Genomic DNA, 15683 nt, shown 5'->3' with positions numbered 1-15683 from the left:
AACGTAATTGAGATGAAGGTTCACCAAACAAGCTCTGGGTTTGCTTACCTATGTACATACTGCCACTGAAGACACTCCTAAGTGCAGATGAGAACTGTTGATACTGTGTTAGTTTCCTTTCAGTGTCTGTGATAAAATATCCTGATAAATGCAACTTAAAGGAGAAAGGGTCTGTCTGGGCTTACTTCTAGGGGAAATACAGACCATCATGATGGGGAAGGGATACAGGCATGGTAGAAGGGATCTAAAGCAGTGAGTCACATTGCATCAACAGTCCAGAAGCCAAGAGAGAGAGAACAGGAAATGGGGTGTTCCTCAAAGCCCTCCCCAGGTGTGTACTTCCTCCATCAAAGCTCCACCTTTTAAAGGTTCTACAACCTTCTCAAAGAGTACTACCAGCTGGGGCTAAGCTGAGCCTCTGGGGAACATTTCACATGTAAACCGTAGCTGTCAATGTTATAAAACCTATATGTGATGAATATTTTAATAAGCAAATCATCTATAAATAATGTAGTTCTCAGACACCGTTCAAGTCAACCCCAGGCATAGGACATCTAACAGCGAAATGTGGTCCATAAGTGACTAACTTACTTTTACCTTCTTGATTCACAACTCTAAATATCACTGTATACCTTATCTGAAAGTCTCTGTGAAGCCTCAAATTTGATATCTTCCATCCCAGCTTACTCTGCCCTTAGCAAGCTCTGTTTGCTGGTGTCTGTTATGAACTATGGCCAGTCCCATTCTCCAAGCACGGGCGTGAAAACTCTGTATCCTCTCTGGCTTTGCTCTCAGCCGAACAGCTCTGCCATCTGTCTTTGCAATGTGTCCTGACTCTAGAGCCTTGTTCCCATCAGCACTGCTCATCCCCACTTGTGTGTTACAGTAGACTTGAAATCTCCCCTTTCTCTTTCTCCCAGCGGTAATCCCTACTACTGACCAATAAATCTTCCTGAAATACTGCCTTCCCCATAATTCCCTTACTCAGAATCTTCAAAGCTTCCTATAAATCCAAAAGTTTAGTGTATCTCCTTCTAAAACTGGCTGCAATCTGATATGGGCATTGCCCATTAATCCTAAACATACTGTACTCTCTCCTTCTGTGGTAATAGGACCTCCAATGATTTGCTGAAAACATGGACATTTAAATACAAAGTTTATTTCCTGTATCTCTTGAAGCAAGGTATGCCTGAGTGACTAAATTCTACTCAATCCAGTTGACACAGGTCTTATGTGATAATTTCCACAAATCTTCCCTGAGAGGCATGCCATATACACCCTTGATTTCCTCTATTTTTGTCCATTTTTTTCTGTCTTTGTTGGAATGTTTTTTTAGACAGACAGACTTCCCAATGTAGCTTAGACTGGCCTCAAACTTGCAGACTTGCTCTTGACTTTGCTGTCCAAGTGCTGACATCACAGGCATGAGTCACCATAATCTCCTTCCTTTGTCCCTTCTCCAGTTTAGTGGCTGGACTACAGCTGTACTGGCCCTCTCCTCAGGGAGCAAAAACAAAGAATTCATCTATAGATAGACATGGCTTATTATGAGAATTGGCTCACAGGATTATGGGAGCCAAAAAGTCCCTCAACATGCTTTCTGTAAGCTAGAGGACAGGAAATTTGTTGAAATAATTTGGTTAAAGTCTGAAGGACTGAAAAACAAGAAAGCCAAAGTCTGAGTCCCACCCCTTGAGTGGAAGGGCCAGGAGTTTGGTACAAGGCCTGAGACTCTGATGCTGAAAAGCATGTAAAGAGAGAGCTCTTAACTTAAAAAGACAAAGAGAATTCTCCTGCTCTCTGCTTTTTCGTTCTAGCCAGGCCCTCAACAGACTGGATGATATGCACACACATCTCTAAGAGTAGATCTTTATCCAGTCCACTGACTCAAATTCTAATCCCATTCAGTATCACCCTCAAAGAGCTGCTGAGAAACAGTTTTATCTATGGGATCTCTTGGCCCAATCAAGTTGATGGTTAAAATTCACCATCGCAATGATGCTTTGCAATCTTAGACCATCAACTGAAGGCCCACACTGAAATAACAAAGTAGAAGGAACCTGGACCCATGACAGTTCTCTTCCAGCACTGGACCTACTGGGCTTGGCAAACTTACATCTTAAGTCCTGGTTGCTTTGGGTTTTCTTCCTTTTAACCCAGCCTTAACCTCACTAATCAACCCCATTTTATGGATCTGTCTGTTTCCACATCCTAACCATGTCTTATCTATCACTCAGACTACATATTATCTTCCAAGATTGCTCTGGCCCCCTGCCTCTTTCTGTTCCCATGCTAAATCTAGGTGTTTTCCCACACTGAAACTCTTCAATCCCTCTTTCAAGACCCTTCTCCAATTTCGTATTTCAGTTCCATGAGATCTTTCTTCATCGCCACTAATAATATAGATCTTTCTTCTCCCTACCTCCTCCTACCCTCCCTCTCTCTCTTTCCCTGTCTTCCTCCCCCAGCATTTTGTCTGTTCTTCTCATAGGTCCTTGTATGGTCTCTATCAACACAGGTCCATATTCACATACAGCAGCCTATGTCTCAACATCATGAGCCCTGTGCTTCTCAAACATAGATAGAATTTATTTAATTGAAATGGGAAAATCACCTACAGAAAACAAGTGGCTGAGGATTGTACACAGAGGATGTTCCCTAGGTCTTAGGATAGATCGGAGCCAAGGCAAGCATTGTATGCAGGATTAGGTACACTTGTGAGCTGGGGTTTGATGCACTAGCTTCTCCGTGTCATTGCTTCAATCCATGCCATTCTCAGATCCTAGGAATCAAGCCATCATATCAACCCTCCACATCTTGCCCATGGCTTCCCCCTGCCTCACTTTTGTCCAGCCAACCGCTAACAAGAACAGCCTTGGCGTTACTCAGTTGACCAATGGGCTAGTTTGGCTGCATATTCATCACTTGCATTTCACAATTCTTGACCTGGACAGAACCTCTGCAGTACTCTAAGATCTGTGCCACTTTCCAGCTTTTTCATTTGGAATCTTAGATGAATGACAGTAAGAATAGCTAAATGTCCAGGATTACATGGCATGTGGCCCTGTTGGATGCAAGCCACACAGTGAGATTATCCAAGGTTGGTCTTGGTACCCAGGAGCTGCTTATCTGAAAGCCTCCATTACCTATTCTTTTTTTGTTGGTTTTTTTTTTTTTTTTTTTGGTTTTTTTGTTTTGTTTTGTTTTGTTTTTGTTTTTGTTTTTCGAGACAGGGTTTCTGTGTGTAGCTTTGCACCTTTTCTGGAGCTCATGTGGTAGCCCAGGTTGGCCTCGAACTCACGGAGATCCGCCTGGCTCTGCCTCCTGAGTGCTGGGATTAAAGGCGTGCGCCACCACCGCCCGGCTCCATTACCTCTTCTTACTTGTGACCTCTGGGATGGCGTCTGAACAGAGATAGGAAAGAAAGGCACTGGGAAAAACATGGACCATCTCCGGGACCCAGACCACGTGAATTGAGCCGGCCAGGACATCATATTATCATTTCTGAGTGTCTGCCCAAGTGACATATGTTCTCCTAGAAACTGTGGCTCTTCAGCAGCCTGAAGTGGATGTCTGATCCATCTCTGTACATGGAGGCTTTTCACATGACCTCCATCACCCCACTGCACATCCTGAACATCCTAAACCCAGGTCAGTGCTGAGCATGAGGGTGGATGGAAAAGAAGGAGGGAGGGTCATGCAACCACCTGACTGAGCATGAAGCGGACAAAGGGGAGGTGTTGACTTCCAGGGGTTAAAAAAACAAACCTCCTCTGAAGTATCCAAGGCCAGGCCATCCAGTCTACCCTCTCTCCTCTAGAAGCTTCTAATCTCAACCATTGATTGCGCTGTCACCACAGACAGAGAAAGCATTCTTCCAGGCACCTTCAAAAGGCAAATTCAGACAAAGACCTTGGCTTGAACTTATTTCTTGTTTTTTAGCCAGTGCCTTGCTTTTGCTATTTTTTTCTGTTTTCCTTTCTTAATGCTACCTTGAAAAATCATCCTTATTATTATTACTATTATTTTTTTATTCCACTGTTTTTAATGAGGGTAAGATATGACTGTTTAAGCATCCCTCTAATGCTTAGATCCAGGTTCAGCAAACCTTTCTACAAAGGTCTAGATGGTAAATGCACTTCAGCTATGCAGGCCATTCAGTCTCTGTCGCCACTACTCTCCTGCCCCACAGTAAAAGCAACAGTGAGGGGAAAAAATGTAAGCTAATGAGCATGACTATGTTCTAATAAAACTTTATTTACAAAAAACACATAACCACAGATTAAGCCCATCAGCTATAGCTTGCCAACCCCTACCTTAGATCCAAAATCAACCCAGATAGGGAGAGAATCCAAGGAAACATCCAGAAAGAGCAGAATGAGGGAATCTCTCTGTCACTGTTCTTTCAGCCTGCACCTGCTTTTATTCCGACCTTCCAGTTCCAACAGTTAGGATCACAGGAACATTTGCTCACATTTGAGGCTCATGGTGAACATAAATTTGGGTTCTCAATAATCAGAAACTCTACCTACCAGACTAGACCATTCTGTTCTCATGCATTTCCATGTTGACACTATGCATGCCCCAGGGTTCATCTCCATCTACCACTACGCATGGAGACTTATGTCCACACAGAGGACTTGTGGGCTAAAATAACGCAGCAACACAAGACTGACTCTGGTGTCACCGAGTGGCCTAGCGAAGTGACAGAGAACAGAAGAAAGGAGAAAAACATTTGTGTTCATTAGTTTTCTCAACACTGTAACCAAACGCCTGACAAGAAGCAACTTAAGGAAGGGCGGGCTTCTGTGGGGTCACCATTCAGGAGAGCCAAGAGAGTCCATGATGGTGGAAGCCTACTCACACCTCAGTGAACAGGGAAGCAGAGAGATGGCCCTGCTGGAGCTGAGCTGACTTTCTCAGGTGTCCCTTTTCAGTCAGTCGGGACCCAACCCTATGGGAGTGCGACACCCACTTTAAGGGCGGGGCTTGCATTCTTTGTTGATCCACCCTGGAAAAGTTCTCAGAGACTTAACCAACCTAGTGTCTCCATAACAGCCTGGGTGCTTTTCACTCTCGAGTTGACAATAAAAATTAATCATCAAAATGGTACATACCAGGGAGAGAAAAGAAATGACCAAAGAAAAAGGCTACAATTAAGTATTAATTTTGGGAAGTTATACAACTTCAGTGTGGAAAGACAAAAGAAGGCAGGACCTAGCAGGGCCATAAAACATGGGGCTGTTATAAGAGCGGGGGCAGATGAGGATGACTACTCTGGAGCTGACAGAAGCAGGTGGGTAAGGAACTCCTCCCATATATGGGAAGCTGCTTCTGTAATATTAAGAGAACTGAGTGACAGCTGAAATGAGGCAGTAGTCGAGAGGGTAGGAGTTAGTTAGGGCTAAGAATCGATTAACCACAGAGTTAAGTCATATTCAGGTCAGTAGTAGAGAGTACCAGGGGCCAGAATTGAAGCTTGTCAGTGTTTAACTTCCTGTTTTAAAACATGATCCAAAGATTCTTAAAATCTGTTCTAATCCACCAACTCAAAAACATACTAATTTCCACATTTAAGTTTTTGGGGGTTTTTTTGTTTTTGTTTATGGGGGATTTTTGTTTGTTTGTTTTTTGTTTTTTGTTTTTTTTTCAAGACAGGGTTTCTCTGTGTAGCTTTGTGCCTTTCCTGGAACTCGGTCTATAGACCAGGCTGGCCTCGAACTCACAAAGATCCGCCTGCCTCTGCCTCCCGAGTGCTGGGATTAAAGGCATGCGCCACCAATGCCCGGCTCCATATTTGAGTTTTATAGTTACTGATTTTTTATTTTATTTTATATGTGCATGAGTGCTTTGCCTGCATGTATTTTCATATGCCACATGCATGTTTGGGTCCTTCAGAGGTCAAAAGCAGGTATCGTATCTCACAGAACTGGTGTTATTGACAGTTGTGAATTTCCAAGTAAGGACTGGAAATTAAACCCTGGTCCTCTTCGAAAGCAGCAAGCATCTTAACTGCTGAGCCATCTCTCTAGCCCCTATTTTCCACATTTCAGTATCTAAATCAGCAAATACACTGCAATCATGTCTGTGTGTCTTTGTTAATTGACTGGATGTTTCATCTACATTTTATTTGAAAGCACAGTAAACTGTCTTCTAATTAGCAGCATCTTGGATTTTGTGGAACATGGTAGTGTATTGAAAATCTAGTAGAAAACCAAATTATTCGTGTTCTTCTGGAGTTCTCTAAACAACTATCTATGTCTTGCTAATCATTTAGCAAAACTTTGAAGAGTTTAAAAAAGCTTAAGGAGACTCCTGAATGTTTTCTTGAAGATGAGATAATCAGATACTCATAGGGGCTCCACACAGCATGGTTTCTGTAAAGACTGAGGAAGATGGGTAATTAAGTGTGTGGTGGTCAGGCAGCGGAGTGCAAAAATACATACAAACTAAAGAATAAAGTGTGGGTGCACACATGTAAAATCCCACCACTTGGGATTCTGGAACAGGAAGATCACAAGTTTCAGGGCAGCCTGGGCTACATAGTGAACCCCAACTCAGCTGGGACCATGTTGCCAGACTGCCTTTAGAAAAAGATCGAAGTCATTTCTGCAACAATTGAGGGTGAAATTCTTAGAAAGAAAGGGCAAGACATGCAGCAGGAAGCATGATCACTAGTCCTGGGGAATTTAGTTAGGAACTTCAGCAAGCAGGTGAATTCAATAAACAAACTGACTTTTTAAAAAACAACCTGTGACTCATTCCCAGACTTGAGTTCATTCAAATAGGCCTTTTGTTATTGTTCAAACTGGACCATGTGAGTATCTAATAAACAGAATGTCATGTGAGCCCATTAATTGCCTAACTCTGGGGCAGGGCTAAAATCTTTAAAGGTACCCAAGGATAAGAAACTAAGGTGCAAGGCACCCTGTTCTCCTGTTTCCTGGTCACAAATCTAGATGAATGCAACCAATTCCTGATAGGAACCTGCCATGGCTTGGACGGGTGTCCCCCTGTCATGGCTTAGGCATGTGACAGGTGTCCCCCAGAGGCCCATGTGCTGAGTCTTAGCACGTGGGGCCTACTGAGAGGAAGTAAGGTCACTGGTTACGTCCCCTTCAGGGAACTTTAGGACCACAGTCCTCTGTCTCTTTGATTCCTGGCCACCATGGGTAAGTGACCTGGCTCTACCATGCCTTCCTGCCATATAGTGTGCTGCCTCATCACAAAAAAATGGTAGGCCAACTGACCACGGCAGGATCCCTGAAACTTGATCCAAAATCAACCTTTCCCTCCTATAAGTTGATCCCCTCAGATATTTTTGTCATGGTGACAGAAAGATTAATAACCCAGAATCCCTCACTTTAGCCTGATCTCTGCCAACCTGATTCATCACATACCATACCAAGTCTTCTTACATGGCTGTTTTGCTCTAGTGTCCCTAATGGCTCCTTACTGCTATTGATAAAATATTTCTTCCTGACTTGGAAGATCTCTGATCCAAGATTGAGATGAATGGATGGATAGATAGATAGTTGGGTCCAGATGGGTGTGTGGATGGATGGGTGGATGGATGGATGAGTAGATGGATGACAGATAGATGAAAGGATAGGTAAGTGGGTGTGTGGGTGTGTAGATGGATGGATGAATGGATAGATGAATGGATGGATGGATGGATGGATGGATGGTAGATGGATAAATGGATGAGTGGGTGGTGGGTGGATGGATGGATGAATGGATGATGGGTAGATGGATGGATGAGTATATGAGTATGTGGGTGTGTGGATGGATGGATGGATGGATGGATGGATGGATGGATGGATGGATGGATAGCTTTACATATATAGCTATCCCTAATTCTCACCATTCCTCATCTGTGGGTCTGCTCTCAGAAACTTATCTCAGCCCAAGCTGAGATATGTTTTTCCTCTTCCTGCCAATCCAGGTCACTCTACTGCATCTTCTTCACCCTCTGTCACCCACAGGCTTGCCATGCCCTCCTATACTCAGAGTGCCCTGCAATGGAAACTTTATGACCCCCCCTCCACCCTGGGCACTGTGTACACAGCTGTCCCAAGACTCACATTCTGTATATGTGACCGTGTTCCACACAGCCAGATCCTTTAGCTAAACTGGACAAGAGTGGACCCCCACCCAGGCCAGCAGTCAGCAGGCTGGCCAGCTTCTGGTGACCTGCTAGACTCACAAGCTCTGCTTGAGTGAGAACAGTGAAACAGAACCAGTGGTGTCTTCTGCCTTGAACATCTGTGCAGAAGACAGAGAAAGGAGTCCTGATAGGTGAGGGGAGGGGAAAACCAGGAAAGAGTCATGTTGCATAGATGGGGGGGGAGCCTGCAAAGAAGGACCCTGAGCTCCCGCTGCTGCCAGCCCACAAGGCAATCCTGACACTAGAGCCCTTTGTGCCACTGTCTCTTTCAGTCTGCTTTCTTATACACCCATGACCACCTGCCTGGGACTGGCACCGCTCACTGGCTGGGCCTGGCAAAATCAGTCGACAAGCAAGAAAATGCCTGCAGGTCAATCTGATGGAGATATTTTCTCCACTGAAGTTCCCTCCTCTAAAGTGACCCTGGCTTCTGTCAAGTCCACAAAATAAAACCAACCAGCATACCATGGGGAACTGGAAATGTGTTAATTCCGAAGATATGTAAGAAATCTAAACACACTCACACCCTGACCTTCATCAGTCCTGGTCCAGAGTGTCTGCAGAGATCCAGCTTTAAGTATGTACTTTTACATTTGCACAGGGGGGTTTCTAAGGGTTCCTGGGTTTGCATATGTTTTAATTTTGCTTCCCAGCAGATCATAATAAGCAGGACTATCGCTCATGGTTTATTGTTGTTGTTGTTGTTGTTATTGTTGTTTTAACCTTTTATATCCTGATGACCTTGGATCAGTTATTCAACCTCCCCAAGTATCAACATTCTCATTTTCAACACTGGAGTAAGAACTTGACTTACTTTACAGAACAACGGTGGAGAATAAATGATAGTGAGTCTGTAAAGTGCTTGGCACAAGCCTGGAGCATAATGAATGCCCAATAAGTGCTGGTGATAGTGATGGTGGTGGTGGTGGTGAAGGTGGCAACCGTGGTAGACATAGTGATGGTGACAATGATGGTAGACATGGTGATGGTAGCAATAAGGGTAGTAATGGTGATGGTAGTGATAGTGCTGAAGCTAGCCAGCATCATATAGTCCTCTCCGTACATAGCAGATGACTAGGGAATGCTTACTGATACATGAGTTGTTTGGGAGAAGGGAAATAAGAGGTAGATCTGCATTAAAGTAAAAGCTCAAATCTGAGACCAGTAAGGTGGCTCAGTGGGGAAAAGCACTTCGGCCAAGCCTGAAGACCTGAGTTCAACCAATTGCCCCACATGCTGAAAGAAGAGAACTGATCCCCACAAGTTGTTCTCTGACCTCCACACATGTGCCGTGGCATGTATAGATAGATAGATAGATAGATAGATAGATAGATAGATAGATAGATAGATGGCTGGATACATAGATGCATAGGGTTTGTTTGTTTGTTTTAAGTTTATGGGGTAGGAAAGTTTCTCAGCAGTTGAGAGTACTTATTGCTCTTTCAGAGGACCTGAGTTCAGTTTCCAACACCCACATCAGGCAATCACCTGCCACTCCAGGTCCAAGAAATCTAACTGGCCTCTAGGTACCTACTGTACACATAAACTCATGCAGGCACACACACCTATACATATATTAAAAATAAATAAATCTTCTAAAATGTTTAGTTGAATTTGTGACTCATCTACTTGGATATCATGCACTGTGTAGGAGATACACTCATTTACATATTATGACAATTCCCTGGCAGAAACTCTCGATTAATGATAGAGGTCAGAATCAAATGGTTAAAGGACTTGTGCGATTTTACAAAACTAAAAGATGCCTATGCCTAGATGTGGGCCCTGTACAATTTCAATGGCATCTTTTGCACTTTGTCATGCTGCTATACGAAATAAGCCATAAAGAACTCATGGGGAGAAAGAGAGGAAGTCCAGCAATGTTTGTTCAGTACAATAATGGTTTCAAAGAACTAATATTAGTTCTCAGAAGAGGCTGTGTCTATCCACACTAATCTACCATTTGAATCTCCCACCAAACTGCACTCGCTGTTTATACTTGATCAAGACTGAGAAGACCAAGGTCATAAAGTTTAATCACTCTGACTGAACATTGATACTAAAAAGAAGAGGACACACACAGCAAGGTGTCACAGAGTGGTTCTGCTGCTGGAGCTGACAAGCACCCATCATCAGGTCAAGTGCTATCAGCAGGTCCTTGAACATTCAACTCCCCAGGTTTAGAGTATTTGGGTCCTGTCTCTGTTCAGTAGGAATCTGTCTGTCTGAGCTTTGCATTTCTATTCTAGTCTTGATAAATTCTGAAATGCCTTTGCAGGTAGTGATGTTCAGGGATGGTGACATTCACCGAGCATCATCTCCCACACCTGGGCACTTCACCCTCACTCTTGGATTTGAAGATCTAGCGGTCCTCTGAAGATTATATCATCTCAGAATGTAGAAATGAGGCCCAGTATCTGAACCAACACTGAAATCAAACTTCATCCCAGTGCTCTGTGCTAGCCCAGCCTTAGGGATGCATGGTTTTCACAGCCAAGACAGCCTGGATTCAAACCCAGCTATGCCACCTCTAGCTGAGTGACTTCTAGCTCCTTGCCTAATGTCTCTGGCCTAACTCACCTCAGTCTGCTCCGTGAAGTCTTTCTACGAAGTAGAACAATTTTGCAGGAATGTCTCAGCACAGGGTCCAGTGCAGTCAGCACTTGACACACAGGGACTATTACTGATTATACTACTTACTGTAGTTTAGCTCTTGGCTTCCCAAAGGCCACTCATGCTGAAGGCTTGGTTGCTAGCCTGTCACATTATTAGGTGGTAATGGAACCTTTAGGAGAAAAGACCTACATGAAAAAAGTTGGGCCACTGGGAGCAAGGCCTTGGAGGAGACATTGGGACTCCAGTTTGTCCTCTTCCTTTCTCTCCTCCTCCTCCTCCTCCTCCTCCTCCTCCTCCTCCTCCTCCTCCTCCTCCTCCTCCTTACCTGCCACCATGAACTAAGCCACTCACTGCCACACACACCCACCACAATGCTCTGTGTCACCACAAACCCAAAGGCAGTGGAACTAACCAATCGTGGACTGAAACATCTTAAACTGTGAGCCAAAACAAACCTTTTTTCTCTTCAAATTGATTGCCTCTGATGTCCGTTGCAGTAAGAGAGAGCTGAATCACTGAATAGATGTCTTCTGTTGGTATCTGTTCTTAACTTTTTCCCTTCTCATTCTTGATGCTAAATGCTGACACAAACCTTTTAAAAAACACATCAGGAGAACCCACTATAAAAAAAAATACTATGTCAAGTTCTCTCCATGGAACAGAACCCTGAGGCTGCATGGAAGAGCTGGCACAGCAATGGTGAGAAGAAAGTTAGCTATGGGTTAGCAACGCTGATAAAGTGGCAGATCAGCTAATCTCCTTCTGGGCTTTCTTCCCAGTGGCTCCATCAGCAGAGCACAGAGGTGAGCCTCATTTTAACATCTCTCCAACCCCACCTAGAAAATTACATTAAATTCTGGCCACTTCAATACCATGAAGATGTAGCAAAGGCTGAAGGGAGTCCAGAGAAGAGCAATAAAAATGACGAGAGGCTGGGAAACGTGGTTTACTAGAAAAGATTAAATAGCTAACCACATGCAGCACGTCTAGGTGGGGACTGTTGAGAAGCTGCAAGAGAATCCTAGCAGCCTACAAATACTGGATGTGTAAACAGCCAGGAAGAGATACAAGCAAGAGATGAGGGGAAGATGGAGACAAGAGGGGGACAGGTGAAGTCGTGTCATTGGGCTTTTTATCAAAGATGTTTGGAGACTCAGAAACTAAAGACACCGGGAAGCAATGTTCTGACTCAGCAGGATGATCCCCTTTTTCCTAAACCACACGCCTTTCTAGCTAGTCTCTACATATCTCACACCCCAACTTTAGAAGCCTTTATTGCTTATCCTTCCGACCCACGTTCCAAGTGTGGGTGAGTGGAAACGCACCCATTTCCCTGCTGCTGACTCCAGTCCCGCCGGAGTGTCCGTGCACTGGTGTGGTCCTATAACTGAATGAATGGCCCACTTTCAAAGAGGTAGAATGGAACTGGGATCTAGCATAAAGGATGGTGTGTTGTATTGAGCTTTATTCTTCTAAGATTTATTTTATTTTTAATTGTGTGGGGAGGGGCTGTGTGCATGTGAGTGTGTTGGATCCCCTGTAGCTGTAGTTACAGGCGCCTGTAAGCTGCCAGACTGTGGGAATTGAAGTCGTGTCCTCTAAAAAAGCAGCAATCTCTCTTAACCACTAAGATGCTCCCCTTGATGTGTGTGTGTGTGTGTGTGTGTGTGTGTGTGTGTGTGTGTGCCTGTCTGTCTGTCATGTGTGTTGTTATGGTATATGGTATCTGCCTGTGTGCCTTGCATGCTCACATACATGAGTGTGCATACAGAAACGTGTCTTCACCCCACTAGAGAAGCTCCACCAAGCATGGATTTCTATGTGGTTGATAAAGGTCTGAACTCAGGTCTTCACACTTGTGTAGCAGGTGTTTCGCCCCAGTCAACTCTCCAGCTGGACTGGTCATCTGAAAGCACTAAAGATCTAGCAGAGACACTGGTGTAGATTATGACACAGAACTAGAGGTTAGAAGGGCCCTACGTGGGACTTGTAGTTTGGTGAGATGCTAGCCAATTCATGACTGTGCCTACACTTTGCCCAGGTTACAGCACACTAATCTATTTCTATCATTTCCATTCTGCCATGAAACTTGCTCAGCACTTAATGGATAAAGATACATATGCATACATGTATATATGTATGTGTATATACATACACACATTTATATATATACATTTCTATACATACATATACATATATATATATATATATATATATATATATATATATATATACACACACACACACACACACACACACACACACACACACACACACACAATGGTGCACTAGCCAGTCCTGGAGGTCACGATGCTAAACAAAATGGCTCAGAAAGACAACGATGGCATGGTCTCCCTTGTGAATGGCAGAAACATCAGAGAATGGGGAAATGCTGCCACTTCGGTGAATGGCGGGGCTGAAGAAGACACACAGGCAGTGGCCACTGAGAAGTCATTTTAGAATTTGCTCTGCAAACCAAGGCGACCATAACACTTCTGAAAACAAGCCAGGTCATCTGGTGGCATAACCCAAATACTCCAGAAGCGAAGGCAAGAAAGTCACAAGTTCAAGGTCTGCCTGGCTCCAGAGTGAGTTCAAGGCCAGTTTGGGCAATTTAGTGAGATTTTGTCTCAAAATAAAAAGCCAAAAGAGTGCTGAGTTATAAGCTGGGGGCAGGGCACTTACCTAGTATGTGCAAGGCTCTGGGTTCCATCCCCAGTACCACTAATTAGTTAATTGATTAATTAATTAAAAAATTCCTAAAGCCAAGTACGTAACACATACCTGCTGAAGCTAAACCACAGATACACAATTAGAAACAGACACACACCAAAAAAAAAAAAAAAATCCAAAACTGGAAAAAATTATTTCTAACTCATTCTAACTCTAGGGCTTATGCCAAATTCAGATGTGTGGATCAGAAAGGTGAGTAGATTTTATATACTCACCACAATCAATTTTCTGTGCAGAAATAGTTGTGAGATGTTACCTCAGACCCTGCTAGGGATGTTATTTAATACACAGTATGCATGCCATGTCACCCTACTAAAATCAAGAACATTACAAACACAGCAACCCCTTTGCAGCCCTATGCTGCCCTGGTAGCCCTGGAAAGGATGGAGAGGGGGCTGTGGCTCGAGATAGAGCCCAATACAAAAAAGAAGAGGGCCCAACAGTGTGGTGTAGCCGAGGGAATAGGAAGAAATGCAATAACTCAAAAGGTAATCTGGGGACAAATCAGTGAGATTCAACGACTATGGGATACCTGGGGGGTGGAAGGACAGGGACCCAATGTTTTTCTCTTGAATCCTGGGATGAATGGTGGTACCACCATGTGGATGACACTCCCACAGGGTGGAGCAGGTACCTTCAGAGACTGGCACATCAGCTCAACTCCAAGTGTTCCAGCTGGAAGCATCAGGACTACTTCTAGTTCAAGCTATCCAGGAGTACTGTAAGTCACACAGCAGCTCCCAGGAAGTGTTTGGCAAGAACAGTGCTAATTAAAATGTCATAGCTAGATCTTGGGCAGAAGAAAAGGGAGGCGTGGAAGACAAGTGATCCAGAGTGCCTTCTCACTGGGTAAGGAAAGCAACAGGGAAACCCACCCAAGCGCTCCAGCAAGTCCCTAGACAAAGTCTGCCTCCCACAGAGGCAAGGGACAAAAGACAAAGAGGCCCTTGTTCACACTTGCTCACTCTTGTTCACACTTGCTAGCCTTTGCTCACCTGGTGTGCTGGCTAGTTTTTTGGTCCACTTGACACAACCTAGAAGAGGGAACTCAATTGATAAAATGCTTCCCTCAGATCGACCCTCAGGTAAGTCTGTAGGGGCATCCTCTTGATTGATGAGTGATGTGGAAAGGTTCAGTCCACTGTGGGTGCCATCCTTGGGCAAGTCTTAGGGCATGTAAGAAAGCAAATTCAATGAGCAGCATTCCTTCACAGCCTCTATTGCAGTTCCTTCCTTGAGTTCCTACCTTGTCTTCCCTGATGTTGGACATCTGTAAGCCAAATAAACCCTTTCCTTCCCAAAGTGCTTTTGGTAGCACTGGTTTCGCACAGCAAGAGAAAGCATACAAAGACTCCTGGACACATCTTCCTGCCTGCCCTGGTCATACGCAAAGCTGGGTACTCCCAACCAGCCAGCTTACAACAAGAACACCGCTCCTCCAGGCCACCCAGCAGTAATTCCCATCTTCCCTTATTTCCAAGGAGACAGATCAGAGGAACAGGACAGCCACTCAAGCATCTTCCTGGAAGAAAAGAAGACGGCACTGTTGGCTTTGGCTTCTTGAGTTTGGAGGGTTTTGTTTTTTTAACTGTTGTGATTATACGTGAACTTGTACATCTTTAAGTGGTGTGGTGAGAAGCCATACACTCTAAACTGTCTCTTCCTTTGGAATAGGGACACTTAGTGACGCAATCCTGCATTCTCCTCCCAATGCACTTCCAGTGCTTGTTTTTTTGGTATTCTGTGTTTTTACTCTTTAGATAATCTCTGATGTAATCGAAAAGGTCATTTCCAAAGTGTAGACAAGGCCACCAAATCTCAAACAGAGTGGAAGGCAGAGGGACAGTATACCAACTAAAAGTTCAAACTAGCTAGCTCCATGGGAACATGCAGCTTTACCAATGATGATATGTCATTTTCTTTTGATATTGTTGGATTTGGTTTTGTTTATTGAGACAGGTTTCTTAGGCTAACTTCAACCTCTTATGTAGCTGTGGTGGTTTATGTTTGGATCCATGTGTTTGAATGCTTGGCCTGTAAGGAATGGCATATTAGGAGGTAGATCTGGCCTTTTTGGAGTAGGTGTGGCCTTGTTGGAGGAAGTGTGTACTGTGGGGGCGGGCTTTGAGGTCTCCTATGCTCAAGCTATGCCCAGCATGGTAGACAA

This window comes from Onychomys torridus, chromosome 9 (assembly GCF_903995425.1).
Source record: "Onychomys torridus chromosome 9, mOncTor1.1, whole genome shotgun sequence".
In the NCBI taxonomy this organism is placed as follows: Eukaryota; Metazoa; Chordata; class Mammalia; order Rodentia; family Cricetidae; genus Onychomys; species Onychomys torridus.
The sequence above is the reverse complement of the archived record's forward strand: the minus strand, read 5'-3'. Positions refer to the sequence as shown.